The 24,248-nt window shown below is 44.9% G+C and overlaps 25 non-coding genes across 25 annotated transcripts; 17 read left to right on the top strand and 8 right to left on the bottom strand.

Moving 5' to 3' along the window:
- The first annotated feature begins 402 nt into the window (after positions 1–402).
- On the top strand, positions 403–475 carry trnak-uuu (transfer RNA lysine (anticodon UUU)). The gene has a single exon. It is a non-coding gene; the product is annotated as a tRNA-Lys (tRNA).
- Positions 476–841: 366 nt separating this feature from the next.
- trnaf-gaa (transfer RNA phenylalanine (anticodon GAA)) lies at positions 842–914 on the bottom strand. Its single transcript has one exon. It is a non-coding gene; the product is annotated as a tRNA-Phe (tRNA).
- Positions 915–1,635: 721 nt separating this feature from the next.
- On the top strand, positions 1,636–1,707 carry trnap-cgg (transfer RNA proline (anticodon CGG)). The gene has a single exon. It is a non-coding gene; the product is annotated as a tRNA-Pro (tRNA).
- Positions 1,708–1,856: 149 nt separating this feature from the next.
- trnaq-cug (transfer RNA glutamine (anticodon CUG)) lies at positions 1,857–1,928 on the top strand. Its single transcript has one exon. It is a non-coding gene; the product is annotated as a tRNA-Gln (tRNA).
- A 726-nt stretch (positions 1,929–2,654) lies between these two features.
- On the top strand, positions 2,655–2,727 carry trnak-uuu (transfer RNA lysine (anticodon UUU)). Its single transcript has one exon. It is a non-coding gene; the product is annotated as a tRNA-Lys (tRNA).
- Positions 2,728–3,093: 366 nt separating this feature from the next.
- Positions 3,094–3,166, bottom strand: trnaf-gaa (transfer RNA phenylalanine (anticodon GAA)). The gene has a single exon. It is a non-coding gene; the product is annotated as a tRNA-Phe (tRNA).
- Positions 3,167–3,887: 721 nt separating this feature from the next.
- Positions 3,888–3,959, top strand: trnap-cgg (transfer RNA proline (anticodon CGG)). The gene has a single exon. It is a non-coding gene; the product is annotated as a tRNA-Pro (tRNA).
- A 149-nt stretch (positions 3,960–4,108) lies between these two features.
- Positions 4,109–4,180, top strand: trnaq-cug (transfer RNA glutamine (anticodon CUG)). The gene has a single exon. It is a non-coding gene; the product is annotated as a tRNA-Gln (tRNA).
- Positions 4,181–4,906: 726 nt separating this feature from the next.
- trnak-uuu (transfer RNA lysine (anticodon UUU)) lies at positions 4,907–4,979 on the top strand. Its single transcript has one exon. It is a non-coding gene; the product is annotated as a tRNA-Lys (tRNA).
- A 366-nt stretch (positions 4,980–5,345) lies between these two features.
- On the bottom strand, positions 5,346–5,418 carry trnaf-gaa (transfer RNA phenylalanine (anticodon GAA)). The gene has a single exon. It is a non-coding gene; the product is annotated as a tRNA-Phe (tRNA).
- Positions 5,419–6,139: 721 nt separating this feature from the next.
- Positions 6,140–6,211, top strand: trnap-cgg (transfer RNA proline (anticodon CGG)). The gene has a single exon. It is a non-coding gene; the product is annotated as a tRNA-Pro (tRNA).
- Positions 6,212–6,360: 149 nt separating this feature from the next.
- trnaq-cug (transfer RNA glutamine (anticodon CUG)) lies at positions 6,361–6,432 on the top strand. Its single transcript has one exon. It is a non-coding gene; the product is annotated as a tRNA-Gln (tRNA).
- A 726-nt stretch (positions 6,433–7,158) lies between these two features.
- On the top strand, positions 7,159–7,231 carry trnak-uuu (transfer RNA lysine (anticodon UUU)). The gene has a single exon. It is a non-coding gene; the product is annotated as a tRNA-Lys (tRNA).
- Positions 7,232–7,597: 366 nt separating this feature from the next.
- On the bottom strand, positions 7,598–7,670 carry trnaf-gaa (transfer RNA phenylalanine (anticodon GAA)). Its single transcript has one exon. It is a non-coding gene; the product is annotated as a tRNA-Phe (tRNA).
- Positions 7,671–8,391: 721 nt separating this feature from the next.
- Positions 8,392–8,463, top strand: trnap-cgg (transfer RNA proline (anticodon CGG)). Its single transcript has one exon. It is a non-coding gene; the product is annotated as a tRNA-Pro (tRNA).
- Positions 8,464–9,410: 947 nt separating this feature from the next.
- On the top strand, positions 9,411–9,483 carry trnak-uuu (transfer RNA lysine (anticodon UUU)). The gene has a single exon. It is a non-coding gene; the product is annotated as a tRNA-Lys (tRNA).
- A 366-nt stretch (positions 9,484–9,849) lies between these two features.
- Positions 9,850–9,922, bottom strand: trnaf-gaa (transfer RNA phenylalanine (anticodon GAA)). The gene has a single exon. It is a non-coding gene; the product is annotated as a tRNA-Phe (tRNA).
- Positions 9,923–10,643: 721 nt separating this feature from the next.
- trnap-cgg (transfer RNA proline (anticodon CGG)) lies at positions 10,644–10,715 on the top strand. The gene has a single exon. It is a non-coding gene; the product is annotated as a tRNA-Pro (tRNA).
- Positions 10,716–10,864: 149 nt separating this feature from the next.
- On the top strand, positions 10,865–10,936 carry trnaq-cug (transfer RNA glutamine (anticodon CUG)). The gene has a single exon. It is a non-coding gene; the product is annotated as a tRNA-Gln (tRNA).
- Positions 10,937–11,662: 726 nt separating this feature from the next.
- Positions 11,663–11,735, top strand: trnak-uuu (transfer RNA lysine (anticodon UUU)). The gene has a single exon. It is a non-coding gene; the product is annotated as a tRNA-Lys (tRNA).
- Positions 11,736–12,101: 366 nt separating this feature from the next.
- On the bottom strand, positions 12,102–12,174 carry trnaf-gaa (transfer RNA phenylalanine (anticodon GAA)). Its single transcript has one exon. It is a non-coding gene; the product is annotated as a tRNA-Phe (tRNA).
- Positions 12,175–13,116: 942 nt separating this feature from the next.
- Positions 13,117–13,188, top strand: trnaq-cug (transfer RNA glutamine (anticodon CUG)). The gene has a single exon. It is a non-coding gene; the product is annotated as a tRNA-Gln (tRNA).
- A 726-nt stretch (positions 13,189–13,914) lies between these two features.
- trnak-uuu (transfer RNA lysine (anticodon UUU)) lies at positions 13,915–13,987 on the top strand. Its single transcript has one exon. It is a non-coding gene; the product is annotated as a tRNA-Lys (tRNA).
- Positions 13,988–14,353: 366 nt separating this feature from the next.
- On the bottom strand, positions 14,354–14,426 carry trnaf-gaa (transfer RNA phenylalanine (anticodon GAA)). Its single transcript has one exon. It is a non-coding gene; the product is annotated as a tRNA-Phe (tRNA).
- Positions 14,427–14,892: 466 nt separating this feature from the next.
- Positions 14,893–14,966, bottom strand: trnat-cgu (transfer RNA threonine (anticodon CGU)). Its single transcript has one exon. It is a non-coding gene; the product is annotated as a tRNA-Thr (tRNA).
- Positions 14,967–24,248: the final 9,282 nt, after the last annotated feature.

Here is a 24,248-nt window from a genome sequence, read left to right as displayed (position 1 = left end):
TTTCAGCTGTGGAACGGGTTTTCGGCTTTTCCAGGTCAGGGCTCAGCCTGTCAAATGTAAGAAGGGGCACCAGTCCCGTTCCTGGTGCCCCTGTGTTTTGGGGGCAAAAAGGAGGCTTTGGCAAATGAACTTCAGAGCCTATCACTGGTCACCTGAACAGGGGCTTGAATCCTGGACACTCAGATCAAAAGTCGAATGTGTCAGTGACTGGCTCAACCTTTGTCTTATCTGACCATAAAATCTTTTACCCAGAAGGTGTTTGGCTAGTCCGTGTGGGCAGTGTCCAACCTAAGCCTGTCTTATAGGTGGCAATTTTGGGAGCATGTCCATGGCGAAGCCAGAAATCCAGCCACTTGTATGCCAGAAAATTTCAGTCACGTGACTTTTTAATGTCAAAGAGCGGCCTGGATAGCTCAGCTGGTAGAGCATCAGACTTTTAATCTGAGGGTCCAGGGTTCAAGTCCCTGTTCAGGCGGTGAATGATAGGCTGCTTCACCTACATGCAAAGCCTGCCTCTTTGGTCCTGATTTGGAACACATTGTCAATAGTCTGAGCCCAGCTATTGTCCAAATTGACAAGGCCTTTGTCCTGAGCATTGTAGCACACAAGACCAGTTCCAGAAAAAATGGGATTTTCGTCAAACATGGAAACAACCGAGCCACTGTTGGGCTTTCAAATATCACCTTGGCGTCATCAACTTGTGCCATTGTAGTGTTTGGATCGTAAGCTCCCCGAACGTTCGCTGGATTTTCAGAACGAAATCTGTGTCACTCATTAACCAGAGACACGTTCAGCAAGGCTTTTTAAATGATCTGGCAAGGCAAGAACAACATTTCAACTCTGCTGAAACCCGGGATTGAACCAGGGACCTTTAGATCTTCAGTCTAACGCTCTCCCAACTGAGCTATTTCAGCTGCAACACAGCATTTCCGCTTTTCCAGTCAGGCCTCAGTTCTTCAAATGTAACCAGGCTGGGCGGGTTGCCCTTGTCTTTTGCCGGCTAAAAGGAGGTCTTCGCAGATGAATCTCAGAGCCTATCACTGGTCACCTGAACAGGGACTGCTCGTCTGACTGTGGAACTTTTGTCCAGAAGACATTTGGCTTGTCCAAGTGGGCACTTCAAATGTAAGTGGAGCTTAGAGGTGGCAATTTCAGGACAGGAGCTTCTTTCTCCATCCACATCTTCTCAGTCCAAGGCGAGCTCACATATTCTGCCTCGACTAAGCCGGAAGTCGGTAGGTCGGTCGTGTCCAAATTGATCAGGGTATTATTGCCTTCAGAAATGATGGGATTTTCTTCAACGCAACAAGGATTCTCATAGAAAAACATGGTTTGAAATGTTTCAAAAGTAGCCGTGAAGGAGCCATGGAAACAGCCTAAAGGCACTGCTGGGCTTTGAACCCAGAATCTCCTGTTTACGAGACAGGCACTTTGACCGACTCAGCCACAGCGCCCGCAAAGCTGCAGAATTTGCACCTAAGTTACTCTTTGCCCTTAAAAACAATAACAAACGTCAAAACCACGACGACGCAATTTACCAATGCAATCGCATCATGTCAATTTTGGTACCAAGGGAATCCTGTCGTTTCGGCCGAAATGCTCAGCAACAAACAGCCGCTCTCTCAAGCTACCAAGGGCTTGTTGGTCTAGTGGTATGATTCTCGCTTCGGGTGCGAGAGGTCCCAGGTTCAACTCCTGGACAAGCCCTCCGTCTGTATAGGCTGACTTTTGACTTGATTATAACCTTTTAACGTAATTTCCCTAAAAAACGATCAAATAATGGAATGCTGTCAACTTTATCGTAGTCTGACACTGTGTACTTGGGGATCAGACAATGTCAGACACTTGCTATCGCCGGTTCCATGGTGTAATGGTTAGCACTCTGGACTCTGAATCCAGTGATCCAAGTTCAAGTCTTGGTGGGACCGACTTCTGCGTCTTGGACGGTCACCTCCTTTTACGTTAAGTGTGTGTGATTAGGGTTTTTTTTATTTGAGGATTTGAGTTGAAATACATATCTATAAATACCATATCAGTGGTTTCCCAAGATCAGGATGAGTTCCCAGAATGACGGTAAGGTCCGTGACAGCTGATGTCATACATCAGCTGGCAATATATGCATGTGAGGTAGACACTTCGGTTGTGTGTGGGGCGACACAAGTCTTTTCAGTTCCTCTGTCGAGTCAAGAAGGACACAGCACTGTACTGAAATCTGGGACCTTTAGATCTTCAGTCTGACGCTCTCCCAGCTATTTCAGCTGTGGAACGGGTTTTCGGCTTTTCCAGGTCAGGGCTCAGCCTGTCAAATGTAAGAAGGGGCACCAGTCCCGTTCCTGGTGCCCCTGTGTTTTGGGGGCAAAAAGGAGGCTTTGGCAAATGAACTTCAGAGCCTATCACTGGTCACCTGAACAGGGGCTTGAATCCTGGACACTCAGATCAAAAGTCGAATGTGTCAGTGACTGGCTCAACCTTTGTCTTATCTGACCATAAAATCTTTTACCCAGAAGGTGTTTGGCTAGTCCGTGTGGGCAGTGTCCAACCTAAGCCTGTCTTATAGGTGGCAATTTTGGGAGCATGTCCATGGCGAAGCCAGAAATCCAGCCACTTGTATGCCAGAAAATTTCAGTCACGTGACTTTTTAATGTCAAAGAGCGGCCTGGATAGCTCAGCTGGTAGAGCATCAGACTTTTAATCTGAGGGTCCAGGGTTCAAGTCCCTGTTCAGGCGGTGAATGATAGGCTGCTTCACCTACATGCAAAGCCTGCCTCTTTGGTCCTGATTTGGAACACATTGTCAATAGTCTGAGCCCAGCTATTGTCCAAATTGACAAGGCCTTTGTCCTGAGCATTGTAGCACACAAGACCAGTTCCAGAAAAAATGGGATTTTCGTCAAACATGGAAACAACCGAGCCACTGTTGGGCTTTCAAATATCACCTTGGCGTCATCAACTTGTGCCATTGTAGTGTTTGGATCGTAAGCTCCCCGAACGTTCGCTGGATTTTCAGAACGAAATCTGTGTCACTCATTAACCAGAGACACGTTCAGCAAGGCTTTTGAAATGATCTGGCAAGGCAAGAACAACATTTCAACTGTGCTGAAACCCGGGATTGAACCAGGGACCTTTAGATCTTCAGTCTAACGCTCTCCCAACTGAGCTATTTCAGCTGCAACACAGCATTTCCGCTTTTCCAGTCAGGCCTCAGTTCTTCAAATGTAACCAGGCTGGGCGGGTTGCCCTTGTCTTTTGCCGGCTAAAAGGAGGTCTTCGCAGATGAATCTCAGAGCCTATCACTGGTCACCTGAACAGGGACTGCTCGTCTGACTGTGGAACTTTTGTCCAGAAGACATTTGGCTTGTCCAAGTGGGCACTTCAAATGTAAGTGGAGCTTAGAGGTGGCAATTTCAGGACAGGAGCTTCTTTCTCCATCCACATCTTCTCAGTCCAAGGCGAGCTCACATATTCTGCCTCGACTAAGCCGGAAGTCGGTAGGTCGGTCGTGTCCAAATTGATCAGGGTATTATTGCCTTCAGAAATGATGGGATTTTCTTCAACGCAACAAGGATTCTCATAGAAAAACATGGTTTGAAATGTTTCAAAAGTAGCCGTGAAGGAGCCATGGAAACAGCCTAAAGGCACTGCTGGGCTTTGAACCCAGAATCTCCTGTTTACGAGACAGGCACTTTGACCGACTCAGCCACAGCGCCCGCAAAGCTGCAGAATTTGCACCTAAGTTACTCTTTGCCCTTAAAAACAATAACAAACGTCAAAACCACGACGACGCAATTTACCAATGCAATCGCATCATGTCAATTTTGGTACCAAGGGAATCCTGTCGTTTCGGCCGAAATGCTCAGCAACAAACAGCCGCTCTCTCAAGCTACCAAGGGCTTGTTGGTCTAGTGGTATGATTCTCGCTTCGGGTGCGAGAGGTCCCAGGTTCAACTCCTGGACAAGCCCTCCGTCTGTATAGGCTGACTTTTGACTTGATTATAACCTTTTAACGTAATTTCCCTAAAAAACGATCAAATAATGGAATGCTGTCAACTTTATCGTAGTCTGACACTGTGTACTTGGGGATCAGACAATGTCAGACACTTGCTATCGCCGGTTCCATGGTGTAATGGTTAGCACTCTGGACTCTGAATCCAGTGATCCAAGTTCAAGTCTTGGTGGGACCGACTTCTGCGTCTTGGACGGTCACCTCCTTTTACGTTAAGTGTGTGTGATTAGGGTTTTTTTTATTTGAGGATTTGAGTTGAAATACATATCTATAAATACCATATCAGTGGTTTCCCAAGATCAGGATGAGTTCCCAGAATGACGGTAAGGTCCGTGACAGCTGATGTCATACATCAGCTGGCAATATATGCATGTGAGGTAGACACTTCGGTTGTGTGTGGGGCGACACAAGTCTTTTCAGTTCCTCTGTCGAGTCAAGAAGGACACAGCACTGTACTGAAATCTGGGACCTTTAGATCTTCAGTCTGACGCTCTCCCAGCTATTTCAGCTGTGGAACGGGTTTTCGGCTTTTCCAGGTCAGGGCTCAGCCTGTCAAATGTAAGAAGGGGCACCAGTCCCGTTCCTGGTGCCCCTGTGTTTTGGGGGCAAAAAGGAGGCTTTGGCAAATGAACTTCAGAGCCTATCACTGGTCACCTGAACAGGGGCTTGAATCCTGGACACTCAGATCAAAAGTCGAATGTGTCAGTGACTGGCTCAACCTTTGTCTTATCTGACCATAAAATCTTTTACCCAGAAGGTGTTTGGCTAGTCCGTGTGGGCAGTGTCCAACCTAAGCCTGTCTTATAGGTGGCAATTTTGGGAGCATGTCCATGGCGAAGCCAGAAATCCAGCCACTTGTATGCCAGAAAATTTCAGTCACGTGACTTTTTAATGTCAAAGAGCGGCCTGGATAGCTCAGCTGGTAGAGCATCAGACTTTTAATCTGAGGGTCCAGGGTTCAAGTCCCTGTTCAGGCGGTGAATGATAGGCTGCTTCACCTACATGCAAAGCCTGCCTCTTTGGTCCTGATTTGGAACACATTGTCAATAGTCTGAGCCCAGCTATTGTCCAAATTGACAAGGCCTTTGTCCTGAGCATTGTAGCACACAAGACCAGTTCCAGAAAAAATGGGATTTTCGTCAAACATGGAAACAACCGAGCCACTGTTGGGCTTTCAAATATCACCTTGGCGTCATCAACTTGTGCCATTGTAGTGTTTGGATCGTAAGCTCCCCGAACGTTCGCTGGATTTTCAGAACGAAATCTGTGTCACTCATTAACCAGAGACACGTTCAGCAAGGCTTTTTAAATGATCTGGCAAGGCAAGAACAACATTTCAACTCTGCTGAAACCCGGGATTGAACCAGGGACCTTTAGATCTTCAGTCTAACGCTCTCCCAACTGAGCTATTTCAGCTGCAACACAGCATTTCCGCTTTTCCAGTCAGGCCTCAGTTCTTCAAATGTAACCAGGCTGGGCGGGTTGCCCTTGTCTTTTGCCGGCTAAAAGGAGGTCTTCGCAGATGAATCTCAGAGCCTATCACTGGTCACCTGAACAGGGACTGCTCGTCTGACTGTGGAACTTTTGTCCAGAAGACATTTGGCTTGTCCAAGTGGGCACTTCAAATGTAAGTGGAGCTTAGAGGTGGCAATTTCAGGACAGGAGCTTCTTTCTCCATCCACATCTTCTCAGTCCAAGGCGAGCTCACATATTCTGCCTCGACTAAGCCGGAAGTCGGTAGGTCGGTCGTGTCCAAATTGATCAGGGTATTATTGCCTTCAGAAATGATGGGATTTTCTTCAACGCAACAAGGATTCTCATAGAAAAACATGGTTTGAAATGTTTCAAAAGTAGCCGTGAAGGAGCCATGGAAACAGCCTAAAGGCACTGCTGGGCTTTGAACCCAGAATCTCCTGTTTACGAGACAGGCACTTTGACCGACTCAGCCACAGCGCCCGCAAAGCTGCAGAATTTGCACCTAAGTTACTCTTTGCCCTTAAAAACAATAACAAACGTCAAAACCACGACGACGCAATTTACCAATGCAATCGCATCATGTCAATTTTGGTACCAAGGGAATCCTGTCGTTTCGGCCGAAATGCTCAGCAACAAACAGCCGCTCTCTCAAGCTACCAAGGGCTTGTTGGTCTAGTGGTATGATTCTCGCTTCGGGTGCGAGAGGTCCCAGGTTCAACTCCTGGACAAGCCCTCCGTCTGTATAGGCTGACTTTTGACTTGATTATAACCTTTTAACGTAATTTCCCTAAAAAACGATCAAATAATGGAATGCTGTCAACTTTATCGTAGTCTGACACTGTGTACTTGGGGATCAGACAATGTCAGACACTTGCTATCGCCGGTTCCATGGTGTAATGGTTAGCACTCTGGACTCTGAATCCAGTGATCCAAGTTCAAGTCTTGGTGGGACCGACTTCTGCGTCTTGGACGGTCACCTCCTTTTACGTTAAGTGTGTGTGATTAGGGTTTTTTTTATTTGAGGATTTGAGTTGAAATACATATCTATAAATACCATATCAGTGGTTTCCCAAGATCAGGATGAGTTCCCAGAATGACGGTAAGGTCCGTGACAGCTGATGTCATACATCAGCTGGCAATATATGCATGTGAGGTAGACACTTCGGTTGTGTGTGGGGCGACACAAGTCTTTTCAGTTCCTCTGTCGAGTCAAGAAGGACACAGCACTGTACTGAAATCTGGGACCTTTAGATCTTCAGTCTGACGCTCTCCCAGCTATTTCAGCTGTGGAACGGGTTTTCGGCTTTTCCAGGTCAGGGCTCAGCCTGTCAAATGTAAGAAGGGGCACCAGTCCCGTTCCTGGTGCCCCTGTGTTTTGGGGGCAAAAAGGAGGCTTTGGCAAATGAACTTCAGAGCCTATCACTGGTCACCTGAACAGGGGCTTGAATCCTGGACACTCAGATCAAAAGTCGAATGTGTCAGTGACTGGCTCAACCTTTGTCTTATCTGACCATAAAATCTTTTACCCAGAAGGTGTTTGGCTAGTCCGTGTGGGCAGTGTCCAACCTAAGCCTGTCTTATAGGTGGCAATTTTGGGAGCATGTCCATGGCGAAGCCAGAAATCCAGCCACTTGTATGCCAGAAAATTTCAGTCACGTGACTTTTTAATGTCAAAGAGCGGCCTGGATAGCTCAGCTGGTAGAGCATCAGACTTTTAATCTGAGGGTCCAGGGTTCAAGTCCCTGTTCAGGCGGTGAATGATAGGCTGCTTCACCTACATGCAAAGCCTGCCTCTTTGGTCCTGATTTGGAACACATTGTCAATAGTCTGAGCCCAGCTATTGTCCAAATTGACAAGGCCTTTGTCCTGAGCATTGTAGCACACAAGACCAGTTCCAGAAAAAATGGGATTTTCGTCAAACATGGAAACAACCGAGCCACTGTTGGGCTTTCAAATATCACCTTGGCGTCATCAACTTGTGCCATTGTAGTGTTTGGATCGTAAGCTCCCCGAACGTTCGCTGGATTTTCAGAACGAAATCTGTGTCACTCATTAACCAGAGACACGTTCAGCAAGGCTTTTTAAATGATCTGGCAAGGCAAGAACAACATTTCAACTGTGCTGAAACCCGGGATTGAACCAGGGACCTTTAGATCTTCAGTCTAACGCTCTCCCAACTGAGCTATTTCAGCTGCAACACAGCATTTCCGCTTTTCCAGTCAGGCCTCAGTTCTTCAAATGTAACCAGGCTGGGCGGGTTGCCCTTGTCTTTTGCCGGCTAAAAGGAGGTCTTCGCAGATGAATCTCAGAGCCTATCACTGGTCACCTGAACAGGGACTGCTCGTCTGACTGTGGAACTTTTGTCCAGAAGACATTTGGCTTGTCCAAGTGGGCACTTCAAATGTAAGTGGAGCTTAGAGGTGGCAATTTCAGGACAGGAGCTTCTTTCTCCATCCACATCTTCTCAGTCCAAGGCGAGCTCACATATTCTGCCTCGACTAAGCCGGAAGTCGGTAGGTCGGTCGTGTCCAAATTGATCAGGGTATTATTGCCTTCAGAAATGATGGGATTTTCTTCAACGCAACAAGGATTCTCATAGAAAAACATGGTTTGAAATGTTTCAAAAGTAGCCGTGAAGGAGCCATGGAAACAGCCTAAAGGCACTGCTGGGCTTTGAACCCAGAATCTCCTGTTTACGAGACAGGCACTTTGACCGACTCAGCCACAGCGCCCGCAAAGCTGCAGAATTTGCACCTAAGTTACTCTTTGCCCTTAAAAACAATAACAAACGTCAAAACCACGACGACGCAATTTACCAATGCAATCGCATCATGTCAATTTTGGTACCAAGGGAATCCTGTCGTTTCGGCCGAAATGCTCAGCAACAAACAGCCGCTCTCTCAAGCTACCAAGGGCTTGTTGGTCTAGTGGTATGATTCTCGCTTCGGGTGCGAGAGGTCCCAGGTTCAACTCCTGGACAAGCCCTCCGTCTGTATAGGCTGACTTTTGACTTGATTATAACCTTTTAACGTAATTTCCCTAAAAAACGATCAAATGATGGAATGCTGTCAACTTTATCGTAGTCTGACACTGTGTACTTGGGGATCAGACAATGTCAGACACTTGCTATCGCCGGTTCCATGGTGTAATGGTTAGCACTCTGGACTCTGAATCCAGTAATCCAAGTTCAAGTCTTGGTGGGACCGACTTCTGCGTCTTGGACGGTCACCTCCTTTTACGTTAAGTGTGTGTGATTAGGGTTTTTTTTATTTGAGGATTTGAGTTGAAATACATATCTATAAATACCATATCAGTGGTTTCCCAAGATCAGGATGAGTTCCCAGAATGACGGTAAGGTCCGTGACAGCTGATGTCATACATCAGCTGGCAATATATGCATGTGAGGTAGACACTTCGGTTGTGTGTGGGGCGACACAAGTCTTTTCAGTTCCTCTGTCGAGTCAAGAAGGACACAGCACTGTACTGAAATCTGGGACCTTTAGATCTTCAGTCTGACGCTCTCCCAGCTATTTCAGCTGTGGAACGGGTTTTCGGCTTTTCCAGGTCAGGGCTCAGCCTGTCAAATGTAAGAAGGGGCACCAGTCCCGTTCCTGGTGCCCCTGTGTTTTGGGGGCAAAAAGGAGGCTTTGGCAAATGAACTTCAGAGCCTATCACTGGTCACCTGAACAGGGGCTTGAATCCTGGACACTCAGATCAAAAGTCGAATGTGTCAGTGACTGGCTCAACCTTTGTCTTATCTGACCATAAAATCTTTTACCCAGAAGGTGTTTGGCTAGTCCGTGTGGGCAGTGTCCAACCTAAGCCTGTCTTATAGGTGGCAATTTCGGGAGCATGTCCATGGCGAAGCCAGAAATCCAGCCACTTGTATGCCAGAAAATTTCAGTCACGTGACTTTTTAATGTCAAAGAGCGGCCTGGATAGCTCAGCTGGTAGAGCATCAGACTTTTAATCTGAGGGTCCAGGGTTCAAGTCCCTGTTCAGGCGGTGAATGATAGGCTGCTTCACCTACATGCAAAGCCTGCCTCTTTGGTCCTGATTTGGAACACATTGTCAATAGTCTGAGCCCAGCTATTGTCCAAATTGACAAGGCCTTTGTCCTGAGCATTGTAGCACACAAGACCAGTTCCAGAAAAAATGGGATTTTCGTCAAACATGGAAACAACCGAGCCACTGTTGGGCTTTCAAATATCACCTTGGCGTCATCAACTTGTGCCATTGTAGTGTTTGGATCGTAAGCTCCCCGAACGTTCGCTGGATTTTCAGAACGAAATCTGTGTCACTCATTAACCAGAGACACGTTCAGCAAGGCTTTTTAAATGATCTGGCAAGGCAAGAACAACATTTCAACTGTGCTGAAACCCGGGATTGAACCAGGGACCTTTAGATCTTCAGTCTAACGCTCTCCCAACTGAGCTATTTCAGCTGCAACACAGCATTTCCGCTTTTCCAGTCAGGCCTCAGTTCTTCAAATGTAACCAGGCTGGGCGGGTTGCCCTTGTCTTTTGCCGGCTAAAAGGAGGTCTTCGCAGATGAATCTCAGAGCCTATCACTGGTCACCTGAACAGGGACTGCTCGTCTGACTGTGGAACTTTTGTCCAGAAGACATTTGGCTTGTCCAAGTGGGCACTTCAAATGTAAGTGGAGCTTAGAGGTGGCAATTTCAGGACAGGAGCTTCTTTCTCCATCCACATCTTCTCAGTCCAAGGCGAGCTCACATATTCTGCCTCGACTAAGCCGGAAGTCGGTAGGTCGGTCGTGTCCAAATTGATCAGGGTATTATTGCCTTCAGAAATGATGGGATTTTCTTCAACGCAACAAGGATTCTCATAGAAAAACATGGTTTGAAATGTTTCAAAAGTAGCCGTGAAGGAGCCATGGAAACAGCCTAAAGGCACTGCTGGGCTTTGAACCCAGAATCTCCTGTTTACGAGACAGGCACTTTGACCGACTCAGCCACAGCGCCCGCAAAGCTGCAGAATTTGCACCTAAGTTACTCTTTGCCCTTAAAAACAATAACAAACGTCAAAACCACGACGACGCAATTTACCAATGCAATCGCATCATGTCAATTTTGGTACCAAGGGAATCCTGTCGTTTCGGCCGAAATGCTCAGCAACAAACAGCCGCTCTCTCAAGCTACCAAGGGCTTGTTGGTCTAGTGGTATGATTCTCGCTTCGGGTGCGAGAGGTCCCAGGTTCAACTCCTGGACAAGCCCTCCGTCTGTATAGGCTGACTTTTGACTTGATTATAACCTTTTAACGTAATTTCCCTAAAAAACGATCAAATAATGGAATGCTGTCAACTTTATCGTAGTCTGACACTGTGTACTTGGGGATCAGACAATGTCAGACACTTGCTATCGCCGGTTCCATGGTGTAATGGTTAGCACTCTGGACTCTGAATCCAGTGATCCAAGTTCAAGTCTTGGTGGGACCGACTTCTGCGTCTTGGACGGTCACCTCCTTTTACGTTAAGTGTGTGTGATTAGGGTTTTTTTTATTTGAGGATTTGAGTTGAAATACATATCTATAAATACCATATCAGTGGTTTCCCAAGATCAGGATGAGTTCCCAGAATGACGGTAAGGTCCGTGACAGCTGATGTCATACATCAGCTGGCAATATATGCATGTGAGGTAGACACTTCGGTTGTGTGTGGGGCGACACAAGTCTTTTCAGTTCCTCTGTCGAGTCAAGAAGGACACAGCACTGTACTGAAATCTGGGACCTTTAGATCTTCAGTCTGACGCTCTCCCAGCTATTTCAGCTGTGGAACGGGTTTTCGGCTTTTCCAGGTCAGGGCTCAGCCTGTCAAATGTCAGAAGGGGCACCAGTCCCGTTCCTGGTGCCCCTGTGTTTTGGGGGCAAAAAGGAGGCTTTGGCAAATGAACTTCAGAGCCTATCACTGGTCACCTGAACAGGGGCTTGAATCCTGGACACTCAGATCAAAAGTCGAATGTGTCAGTGACTGGCTCAACCTTTGTCTTATCTGACCATAAAATCTTTTACCCAGAAGGTGTTTGGCTAGTCCGTGTGGGCAGTGTCCAACCTAAGCCTGTCTTATAGGTGGCAATTTCGGGAGCATGTCCATGGCGAAGCCAGAAATCCAGCCACTTGTATGCCAGAAAATTTCAGTCACGTGACTTTTTAATGTCAAAGAGCGGCCTGGATAGCTCAGCTGGTAGAGCATCAGACTTTTAATCTGAGGGTCCAGGGTTCAAGTCCCTGTTCAGGCGGTGAATGATAGGCTGCTTCACCTACATGCAAAGCCTGCCTCTTTGGTCCTGATTTGGAACACATTGTCAATAGTCTGAGCCCAGCTATTGTCCAAATTGACAAGGCCTTTGTCCTGAGCATTGTAGCACACAAGACCAGTTCCAGAAAAAATGGGATTTTCGTCAAACATGGAAACAACCGAGCCACTGTTGGGCTTTCAAATATCACCTTGGCGTCATCAACTTGTGCCATTGTAGTGTTTGGATCGTAAGCTCCCCGAACGTTCGCTGGATTTTCAGAATGAAATCTGTGTCACTCATTAACCAGAGACACGTTCAGCAAGGCTTTTTAAATGATCTGGCAAGGCAAGAACAACATTTCAACTGTGCTGAAACCCGGGATTGAACCAGGGACCTTTAGATCTTCAGTCTAACGCTCTCCCAACTGAGCTATTTCAGCTGCAACACAGCATTTCCGCTTTTCCAGTCAGGCCTCAGTTCTTCAAATGTAACCAGGCTGGGCGGGTTGCCCTTGTCTTTTGCCGGCTAAAAGGAGGTCTTCGCAGATGAATCTCAGAGCCTATCACTGGTCACCTGAACAGGGACTGCTCGTCTGACTGTGGAACTTTTGTCCAGAAGACATTTGGCTTGTCCAAGTGGGCACTTCAAATGTAAGTGGAGCTTAGAGGTGGCAATTTCAGGACAGGAGCTTCTTTCTCCATCCACATCTTCTCAGTCCAAGGCGAGCTCACATATTCTGCCTCGACTAAGCCGGAAGTCGGTAGGTCGGTCGTGTCCAAATTGATCAGGGTATTATTGCCTTCAGAAATGATGGGATTTTCTTCAACGCAACAAGGATTCTCATAGAAAAACATGGTTTGAAATGTTTCAAAAGTAGCCGTGAAGGAGCCATGGAAACAGCCTAAAGGCACTGCTGGGCTTTGAACCCAGAATCTCCTGTTTACGAGACAGGCACTTTGACCGACTCAGCCACAGCGCCCGCAAAGCTGCAGAATTTGCACCTAAGTTACTCTTTGCCCTTAAAAACAATAACAAACGTCAAAACCACGACGACGCAATTTACCAATGCAATCGCATCATGTCAATTTTGGTACCAAGGGAATCCTGTCGTTTCGGCCGAAATGCTCAGCAACAAACAGCCGCTCTCTCAAGCTACCAAGGGCTTGTTGGTCTAGTGGTATGATTCTCGCTTCGGGTGCGAGAGGTCCCAGGTTCAACTCCTGGACAAACCCTCCGTCTGTATAGGCTGACTTTTGACTTGATTATAACCTTTTAACGTAATTTCCCTAAAAAACGATCAAATAATGGAATGCTGTCAACTTTATCGTAGTCTGACACTGTGTACTTGGGGATCAGACAATGTCAGACACTTGCTATCGCCGGTTCCATGGTGTAATGGTTAGCACTCTGGACTCTGAATCCAGTGATCCAAGTTCAAGTCTTGGTGGGACCGACTTCTGCGTCTTGGACGGTCACCTCCTTTTACGTTAAGTGTGTGTGATTAGGGTTTTTTTTATTTGAGGATTTGAGTTGAAATACATATCTATAAATACCATATCAGTGGTTTCCCAAGATCAGGATGAGTTCCCAGAATGACGGTAAGGTCCGTGACAGCTGATGTCATACATCAGCTGGCAATATATGCATGTGAGGTAGACACTTCGGTTGTGTGTGGGGCGACACAAGTCTTTTCAGTTCCTCTGTCGAGTCAAGAAGGACACAGCACTGTACTGAAATCTGGGACCTTTAGATCTTCAGTCTGACGCTCTCCCAGCTATTTCAGCTGTGGAACGGGTTTTCGGCTTTTCCAGGTCAGGGCTCAGCCTGTCAAATGTAAGAAGGGGCACCAGTCCCGTTCCTGGTGCCCCTGTGTTTTGGGGGCAAAAAGGAGGCTTTGGCAAATGAACTTCAGAGCCTATCACTGGTCACCTGAACAGGGGCTTGAATCCTGGACACTCAGATCAAAAGTCGAATGTGTCAGTGACTGGCTCAACCTTTGTCTTATCTGACCATAAAATCTTTTACCCAGAAGGTGTTTGGCTAGTCCGTGTGGGCAGTGTCCAACCTAAGCCTGTCTTATAGGTGGCAATTTCGGGAGCATGTCCATGGCGAAGCCAGAAATCCAGCCACTTGTATGCCAGAAAATTTCAGTCACGTGACTTTTTAATGTCAAAGAGCGGCCTGGATAGCTCAGCTGGTAGAGCATCAGACTTTTAATCTGAGGGTCCAGGGTTCAAGTCCCTGTTCAGGCGGTGAATGATAGGCTGCTTCACCTACATGCAAAGCCTGCCTCTTTGGTCCTGATTTGGAACACATTGTCAATAGTCTGAGCCCAGCTATTGTCCAAATTGACAAGGCCTTTGTCCTGAGCATTGTAGCACACAAGACCAGTTCCAGAAAAAATGGGATTTTCGTCAAACATGGAAACAACCGAGCCACTGTTGGGCTTTCAAATATCACCTTGGCGTCATCAACTTGTGCCATTGTAGTGTTTGGATCGTAAGCTCCCCGAACGTTCGCTGGATTTTCAGAACGAAATCTGTGTCACTCATTAACCAGAGACACGTTCAGCAAGGCTTTTTAAATGATCTGGCAAGGCAAGAACAACATTTCAACTGTGCTGAAACCCGGGATTGAACCAGGGACCTTTAGATCTTCAGTCTAACGCTCTCCCAACTGAGCTATTTCAGCTGCAACACAGCATTTCCGCTTTTCCAGTCAGGCCTCAGTTCTTCAAATGTAACCAGGCTGGGCGGGTTGCCCTTGTCTTTTGCCGGCTAAAAGGAGGTCTTCGCAGATGAATCTCAGAGCCTATCACTGGTCACCTGAACAGGGACTGCTCGTCTGACTGTGGAACTTTTGTCCAGAAGACATTTGGCTTGTCCAAGTGGGCACTTCAAATGTAAGTGGAGCTTAGAGGTGGCAATTTCAGGACAGGAGCTTCTTTCTCCATCCACATCTTCTCAGTCCAAGGCGAGCTCACATATTCTGCCTCGACTAAGCCGGAAGTCGGTAGGTCGGTCGTGTCCAAATTGATCAGGGTATTATTGCCTTCAGAAATGATGGGATTTTCTTCAACGCAACAAGGATTCTCATAGAAAAACATGGTTTGAAATGTTTCAAAAGTAGCCGTGAAGGAGCCATGGAAACAGCCTAAAGGCACTGCTGGGCTTTGAACCCAGAATCTCCTGTTTACGAGACAGGCACTTTGACCGACTCAGCCACAGTGCCCGCAAAGCTGCAGAATTTGCACTTAAATTACTCTTTGCCTTTAAAAACAATAACAAACATCAAAACCACGACGACACAATTTACCAATGCAATCGCAATCGTCCCTGTGGGCCTGGTGGCTTTTTGGGGCGGGGCTTTCTGGGCAGTGGAGGGGGGCCCCTCTCCTTTTATGCATTTTCAGTGACAATTCACGCTCACCCACTCGCGCACCTTCATAAGAGAAACTTAGAGAAACAAAATGTCAAAATGTGATGACGTCATATAAATTTGATCATTAAAAATAATCGTCAGAAACTAACTGTCAAAATATGATTAATGACTTGACACATCTGATGACATCATTTTTTAAAACTGTGAGTAGACAGGTCTTAGAGGGCTGCGGAAAGGGAGGGGGTATGGGGGAGATTCTTGGGGGCTGATGTGTGGGTGTGTGACTCTTGAGTGTGTGGGTGTGTGCGGTATATATTATTAATAAGGTGGGCCTCGACTTCCCAAGGGGAAGACAATGTGATTGAGGTTTTAAAAAACATATCTGAATGGGGTGTTTTTTAGCTAACTATAATCAATAGCGGGGGCCTTATGGGTCCCGTGTCAATAGCAGGGGCCCTGTGGTTCACATGAGATCGTTTTAATAGTCGCGCCATTTTTGTGGGAGACACCTCTCACTGGCTGTGGAGGGAAGGGGAGGGGGTATGTGGGGGCATTCTGGGTTTAGTGTATGGAGTCTCTCAAGCAGAAAGAATGGTGGGGGTCTCATGTTTCCTGGGGAACAGGATCTGCTTGGGGCGATGAAGAAACATATCTGATGGGGGTGTTTTTTAGGTAACTATGATCATTAGGTTGGGCCCCGTGGTTCACATGAGATCATTTTAATACTCGCGCCATTTTTGTAGTAGATGGGGATTTCCTGGGCGTGATCTGTGGGGGTCTCTCAAGCAAAAAGAAAGAATGGGGGGGCGCTGTCTCGGGTGTGTGAAATATATAATATCAATAGGGTGTCTCGTTTTCCCAAGGGAGAAGACAATGTGCTTGTGGTTTTAAAAAACATATCTGATGGGGGTGTTTTTTAGGTAACTATAATCAATAGCGGGGGCCTCATGGCTCCCGTGTCAATAGCGGGGGCCCATGGTTCACATGAGTTCATTTTAATACTCGCGCCATTTTTATAGTAGATGGGGGTTTCTTTGGACTGATCTGTGGGGGTCTTTTTTAGCTAACTCTAATCAATCCCGGGGGCCTCATGGTTTGTATAAAAAAAGACATTGTGATTGAGGCTTTAAAAAACATATCTGGCACTTAAACATTCCTCCCCTATTGTATAAAATGGAATAAAAGGCAAGTGTCGACGGTAGGTTTCCAGATCACTCGCTAAAATCAGCGAACAACGTCAAGACAGAGAGTTTGAACACAGAGCTTGGAGACGACTACAAGACATCGGACATTGACATGGGCTGTTGCATGTACGTAAGTTTCATATTGTATATAATTTATCTAGGGTGTTTAGCCTGAAAGGCAAATTTTTTTTTCTACTTACAGGAAAGCTGCATCTTCACCAATTGAAGGTACGTTTTCAAATCCTGTAGCTGAAAGAAATTTCTTTAAAGTTTATGTTTCTCTGGGTGCGTGTGCGTGCGTGCGTGCGTGCGTGTGTGCGTGCGTGCCTGTGTGCGTGTGTGTGTGTGTGTGTGTGTGTGTGTGTGCATGTCTCTCTACCTCTGAGAGACAGAGAGAGAGAGAGAGAGAGAGAGAGAGAGAGAGAGAGCGAGCAAGGATGTTGATTATATAATATATATTGGGGAAAATAAAATAAATTGAGTATGTTTGATTTCCAGTGATCGATCTGACTTCACCGCCACCAGTGGCCCTATTGTCACCGGTCCAAAACCCAATGCAGGGATTTAATGTGGACTTTATAACGCCTCAAAACCAGGCACAAGGTAAACAATCGTGTGTAGGTTTAGTTTAATACAGATTGATGTCGGGAATTATCTCTTTGTTTTGTGTAAATGCTGATGACTAACAAGATCCTCTCTGACACAGGATTTGCAGAGGGCGATCCCTCTACGATAGACGGGGCAGTTGGGGGACACACTTTGGGATTCGTGGAAAACACTTTAACACCGCCGGTCCAAAACCCACTGCATTTTATTGTGGGGTTTACAAGTCCAAATTCAAGTCACGGTAAGTTAAACAAATGTGTGTCGGTTTTGATGAATTCATATTTATGTCAACAATTATCTCTGTATGTACTGTGTAAATGTTGATGAATAACAGAGTCTGCTCTGTTATAGGGATTGCGCCACTGACGCCCTCAACGCTGGATGTGACAGAGGGAGAAAACGACACAGAATTCGAGGAAAACACAGCAGAGTCCGATGTGGGACAAGAAACGGGACAGGAGGAGACATCTGACGCTGGAGTCTACAACCAGGAAAGATATCATTATTTTCCAGATAGTGAAAGTGAATATGTTGACATGCAAGCTCTAAATCAGAGGGATATAGTCTCAAACAGTGATGGAATTGAAACAGTGGATTTCAACACCTCTGTGCTAATTGTCGAACAAGTGTTCAGAAGATACATGTATGATATAGCATGTTTAAATCGCCGCATGATTGAGAATATATATAATCAACTTAGACAGAACGTTAGACGCAGGCATTCCGTCAATTCATATTCAGCTAACGCTAGACGTGCCACTCGTGAACAAAGAACACTGCCACAAAGAGTCCATCGCAAGTTGCAATTTGAAGACTAATTTTTGATTGGGTGATAAAGACAAATGGCTGAACCAGATCACAACAATTCCCCTGAAATTAGAGAGCATCTCCTCCACTTGATCTCTGAGATAAACCGAGAAAGATCCGAAGGCGGGGCTAATCAGGGTTCTCCCCGAAACAGTCCAATTCTGCCTCGGCATGATTCACCTGAAAGAGGGGGAGAAGTTTTTCTTCCATCCCCTGATGAGCTAATTTCCTTACTCCAGATGTACAGATACCCCTCCCCCGTTCCGCATAGCAGTGCAGAATCAGATCACAACAATTCCCCTGAAATTAGAGAGCATCTTCTCCAGTTGATCTCAGAGATCAACTGTCAAAGATCCGAAGGCGGGGCTAATCAGCCTTCTCCCCAAAATAGCCCAATTCAGGCTCGGCATGATTCTCGTGAAAGAGGGGGAGAAGTTTTTCTTCCATCCCCTGATGAGCTAATTTCCTTACTCCAAATGTACAGATACTCCTCCCCCGTTCCTTCGCCCGTATCGCAAAGCAATGTTGACTCAGGACCTTGGTCTCCATCAGACAGTCAGTGTTGTGATGCACTCAACAGTCAAATAGATGACCCGTGGTCTCCATCAGACAGTCAGTGTTGTGATGCACTCAACAGTCAAATAGATGACCCTTGGTCTCCATCAGACAGTCAGTGTTGTGATGCACTCAACATTCTGGAAAGAGGTCATCAGGTGGGGCTTGGGGGCGAGGGTGAACAGACAGAGAGCGTCATCAATCAGAGTAATGAGGGTCAATCCACATCTATGGGGATAAACAACACAAATAGTGCGGCTGTTAATGTTCCAGCACCTAGCACTAGTGATGACATGCATGTCACAAACCGTGAAAGATTTAATAATGTTGAGATTCGCTCTTTCCTTCGCTTTCCATCACCATCGGCAATTCCCAATTTTCGTGAATTTTATTTGAATGTCACAAATGGTTTTTGCGATAGGATTTCAAGCATGATTCACAGAGCTGATGTCCAACCAAATGACGTTATCCAAGTTAATCTGCGTGCTGATCATTTGCGAGACGATGTCTCAATGAGCGTGCGTTATGGAGAGGGGACAGTGTCACAATTACAGGAACTTTTAGACAGATTAGTCCAGAGTCTGTTTTCACCGATGGATCGCTTGAGCTAATTGTCAATTTTGTGAAGCCTCCGCGGGGAGGGGGTAAGAGACGAATTGAATCATGTCTTGTGAGCGAAATTGTGAAGAAAAAAGCACGACATTTATTTGTACTCCCCAATCCTGATCAAACATGTTTTGCTGTAAATCTGGCATTACTGACAAATCCCAAATTGACGATTATGGAGGCCATAAATGCAGGCTGTGACATCCATACCAGAGCAGGTCTGACTGCTGATACAATGATCACATTCAATGATGTCAAATTTGAGGAGCTGTTAGCGTGTAAAATTGTTATCTTTTACCAATCATCTGACAGAGAAAAAAACAACAACCTGGTTACATTTCAAACAGGAACACCCGAACGAGACACAATACGGTATCTGCTTTTACACAATAATCATTTTTACGGGATAAATAATATTAAGGGATTTCTAGGTGTGAAGTTTTTCTGTAAACATTGTCAACATTGTGTATCAGTGTCAATATAAGCATTTCTGTGAAAAAAAGCTGCAACATCTGTTGCACAGATTGTAAACAGGGTCTAATTAAAAAAAACCTACTGTGCTGATTCCAATCGATTCTGTACAAATAGACAATGCTACGAACGTCATCGCGAGAAAAAATGGCATCCGAAAATCAAAAAGATGGCCAGCAAGTGTCAGACCAATAAAACATGTCCTAGATGTAAATCATTGTACTACACATCTATCAGAGATCCTAAAGAGCATACTTGTGCTATCAAGATGTGCACAATTTGTAAACAACCTAAAACAACATTGTCGTCTCGTAACAATGAGTTAGAGCAGACATCAGCTAATAACTCTATGATTGAAAGCGGCGAAGATAAACATGTCTGTTACATGCGTACAAAACCAATCAAATCTGTAAAAGAAATACATGAAAAAAAGATTGTATTTTTTGATTTTGAGACTTCTAAAACCACTGGAACCCATCTTCCGGTGCTTGTAGTGGCACAGTCACTTAATGGTGAGCTCCGTGTCTGGAAGGGGCATTCATGCGCTTTAAAATTTCTTCTCCATTTCCGACAGAAAAAACATAAACAGACAACTTTCATTTCCCATTTTGGCAAATGTTTTGATCATCATATCATCTTGAATGCTTATGTAACTCAAGGTTTGTCACCGTCTGTGATAGCACAAGGGAGTAAAATAATCCTGATTCTGGATAATGACTTTCAACTTAAATTTATTGACTCGTTCTCATTTATTCCTATCCCACTCAGAGACTTTTCCAAGGCGTTGGGATGTAAGACACAGCTTAAAAAAGGCTACTTCCCACACAGATTTACCGATCTTTCAAAAAATGGCTATAGAGGAAGCTATCCACCGGCCGAGATGTACTCATCTGACGAAATGAGTCCAAAACAAAGAGAGGATTTCCTTAACTGGTATCAGACTGTCGAAGATCAGTAGTTTGACTATGATGCAGAGTTAGTATCTTACTGTGAAAATGATGTTGAAATCTTAGCCGAGGGTGCAAGCAATTTCCGTAATGAATTCATAAAAACAACCGACTGTGATCCTTTTGACAGTGTGACCATTGCTTCAGCAGCTTTGAATGTCTTTCAAACAAAATTTTTAAAACCCAATACAATCGCGATTCCCTGTCCTAACAATTACAAAACAAACAGCAAGGCTTTCTCACATGCGTCTATACAGTGGCTTGAGTATGAGGCCTTCTCACGGGGGATTTCAATAAGACATGCTTTGAACGGAGGTGAAGTTAAATTTGGGCGTTATTCAGTTGATGGATATGGAGAGTTAAATGGAGGGAAAGTTGTCTTTGAATTTCTAGGCTGTTATTTTCATGGCTGTCCAAAGTGTTACAGTATATGGGAAGTGATGTTTCTCCATTGTCAAAGACTTGTTTTAGCGAGGTGTACTCTGACGCTGCGAAAAGGCTGGATCGATTACAAAACGATTACAAGGTGCAAACTGTGGTGATCAAGTGGGAACACAAATGGAGTGTACAGAAAAAAACAGACCCGAATGTTAAATCTTTCTTAGAGAGGTTTCAAGAACCAATTCCTTTAGATCCCAGAGCAGCCTTATATGGAGGCCGTACGGCTGCTATCCGTCTCCGCCATGTTGTCAGCCCAGGTGAGCGTGTAAATTACGTTGATTTCACATCGTTGTATCCGTTTGTAAATGCACATTTTCACTACCCATTAGGGCATCCGAAAATAATTCCAAAGGATTTTGACAGCATTGAAAATTACTTTGGATTAATACATGCTAAAGTTTACCCTCCACGTCAACTGATTTTCCCTGTACTGCCTATAAGAAACGACAAAGGGAAATTAATTTTCACACTGTGTCGATTATGTGCACTCATGAACAATCAAATTACTGACTGTACACACAATGATGAAGAACGGGCCCTCCAAGGGGTGTGGGTAACGATAGAAGTAATTGAGGCACTGCGAAAGGGGTATTTTCTGGCTGAAATTTACGAAAGATGGAACTTCGAAGAGAAATCAGATGTGCTGTTTAAAGACTATATCTACACTTTCCTTAAACAGAAGCAAGAGGCGTCGGGCTACCCTACCGGAGTTGAAACTCTTCAGACTAAACAGGGTTACATCCGTGACTATAAAGAGAAGCAAGGTATCGATCTCGATCCGGAGAAAATTGTCTACAACCCTGCAAAAAGACAGATTGCCAAACTACTGCTAAATTGTCTCTGGGGAAAACTAGCACAAAGATCAAACCAGCTCTCAACCAGTCTGGTGAGCACACCGCAACGCTTTTTTGAATTTCTCTTTTCTAGCAAGTACGACATTTCACAGTTTCACTTCATAAATGACGATATTGCACTTGTTCAATGGCGCCATAATTCTAGGTGTGTCTTACCCCCAGGCGACGCAAATATTTTTCTAGCGGCGTTCACAACTTCTTATGCACGACTTGAACTTTATAAGCAATTAGATTTGCTCCAAGATTGTGTTCTGTACTGTGACACTGATTCTATCGTTTACACAAGCACCCCCTCTGATCAATATAACCCTCCACTCGGTAATTATCTCGGAGATTTGACATCAGAATTAGATCATGGAGACTACATAAGCAACTGGAGCGCTGCGGGTCCCAAATCGTATGCCTATCTCACACAACAGGGTAAGGTGACTTTACGTGCTAAAGGGATTACACAAAATTATGAAAACTGTAAAAAAATTAACTTTGACAGCCTCACAGATCTGGTAGAGGGATATCTCAGAGAGCCGGACAATCGGCGTGAAATCTCTGCACAATACAATAAAATTACATGCAATATGAAAGCCTTTGAACTCACTAATAAACAACGCATAATCAACTTCGCAGTTGTCCATGATAAAAGACGACTCCTTGCAGATGGAAAAACATTACCATTTGGTTATTAGTTCCGGGATGAAACGGCAGCAATTTCTGAAAAGGACTGTGTAGATTTATGACGGTATGACCTGATGACTTTTCTACCCTACTTTTCTATCATTGCTTTGTATTTCTATTCTGTTTTTTATATTATTTATCATGTATTCTGTGTTTTTCTTGAAGATGTATTCTGTATTTTTAGTCATGATGTAATCTGTAGTAAATCATATATGCACATATGCTATATCAATAAACCCTTCTTCATTTGTTTGTGTTTACATCTTGATGTCTGTGAATAAAATCAGTGTTCTGGTTATTTAGGTTGCCAGTTTACAGAAACAGCAGATGCGTAACATGGAAGAAGTATATTTTGATCCTCGTTTCAAACTTCCATTCACCGCTCTCCTTGTAGGGGCAAGTGGAAGTGGGAAGTCGTTCTTTGTGAAACATGTACTCCAAAATATGAAGGATACTTTTTCCAGAGTTCCCGATCGAATCATCTGGAGCTATTCATCCTACCAACCCATGTATGATGAATTGGCTAGAGATGTAAAGATTAAATTTATTTAAGGAATCCCTGACTCTTTGACAGATGAAAATATTTTTCCATCAAATCAGCACAGTCTTTTAGTTGTCGATGATTGCATGGACGTTGGGGCGAATCATGATGAATTAATGAAGGCATTTACAATGTATAGACATCATCGAAAATTATCTGTAATCTTTCTAGTTCAAAACTTGTTTCATCAAGGAAAACATAGCAGAACTATTAGTTTAAACACTAATTATATGGTCCTTTTCAAATCGCCTCATGATAAACTGCAGATTAGAATTCTGGCTCAGCAAATGTTCCCCCGGACGAAGAGAATATTTTCTTCAGAGTTTTAATGACGCGACTAAAGACCCCTACTCATATTTAATCGTGGACTTAAGACCCGACTGTCCAGAACATTTCCGACTGAGAAGCGGCATACTTCCACACGAGTAGCCTGTAGTGTATCAGTATAAAAAGTGATTTAAACCATGTCAAAGCGGATTAAAAGAAACCTCCCCATTTTAACAGCCCTGCTCAGTCTAAAACCAAAAGAGAGACAGGGTCTTCTAAGCCATGCATCGAAAGATCTCGTCCTGGCAGTCTGTAAGATAGCTTTGAATGTTTTGAAGGGGAACATCCCACTATCCTCCGAGCAGTACAGTAGGTTAAAAAAGCAGAAAAAAATCATCAAACTCTTTGCTAACCGTAAAACTGCCATAAAACATAAGCGTAAGGTGTTGACACAGTCCGGTGGTTTCCTTGGGGCGTTATTAGGAGCAGCAATCCCACTCCTAACCAGTTTGTTTACCGGTGGGAGATAGACACAGACCATCGTCATGGTATCATTTAGTAAAATGTACATGATTTCCCCCCATCAACTAGAGACTTTAACCCAGAAGAAGACGCATGCAGAAAACATCAGCGAGAAAGCTCAGCATGTTTTGGAAGAGAAAATGGAACGTCTGTTAAAACAACCTGGACCCGCATACAGCAAGTCACTACATTATAACGATCTACTTGAAAAATATCTGGCCTTACTCAGAAAGGAGGAGAGTCGCAGTCGTGAAATACTTTTGAAACTACCTACTACACCCACAGAGAAAGCAGGTGAAGATGAGGTGACTATGTCAAGGTTGAAGAGGAAGAACGTCCTGACAACATCGAAAAAGAGATTTTAGACAACATAGGATCACGCAATCGGAAAAATGCGGCATATATTCTACAGAAGCTTCGTAATTCAGACCTTCTACGATGGAACCGTTCAGGCGAGATAATTGTGCAGGACAACCTCATTAAAGGGTCTCATATTTTTGATTTAATGAAAACTCTGACAAACCGTCCATTCCACGGACGGACCGTACCTCGCGGATGGGATACATTTTTAAAAACAATTTCACGCACGTGAGCAATTACGACTTAAACCCTCCAATACCACGAGTAAACCTCGCCCTCAGATACGACGGATTAAGAGA

Source organism: Dunckerocampus dactyliophorus, chromosome 13 (genome assembly GCF_027744805.1).
Source record: "Dunckerocampus dactyliophorus isolate RoL2022-P2 chromosome 13, RoL_Ddac_1.1, whole genome shotgun sequence".
In the NCBI taxonomy this organism is placed as follows: Eukaryota; Metazoa; Chordata; class Actinopteri; order Syngnathiformes; family Syngnathidae; genus Dunckerocampus; species Dunckerocampus dactyliophorus.
This window is presented reverse-complemented; position numbering and strand designations above follow the sequence as displayed.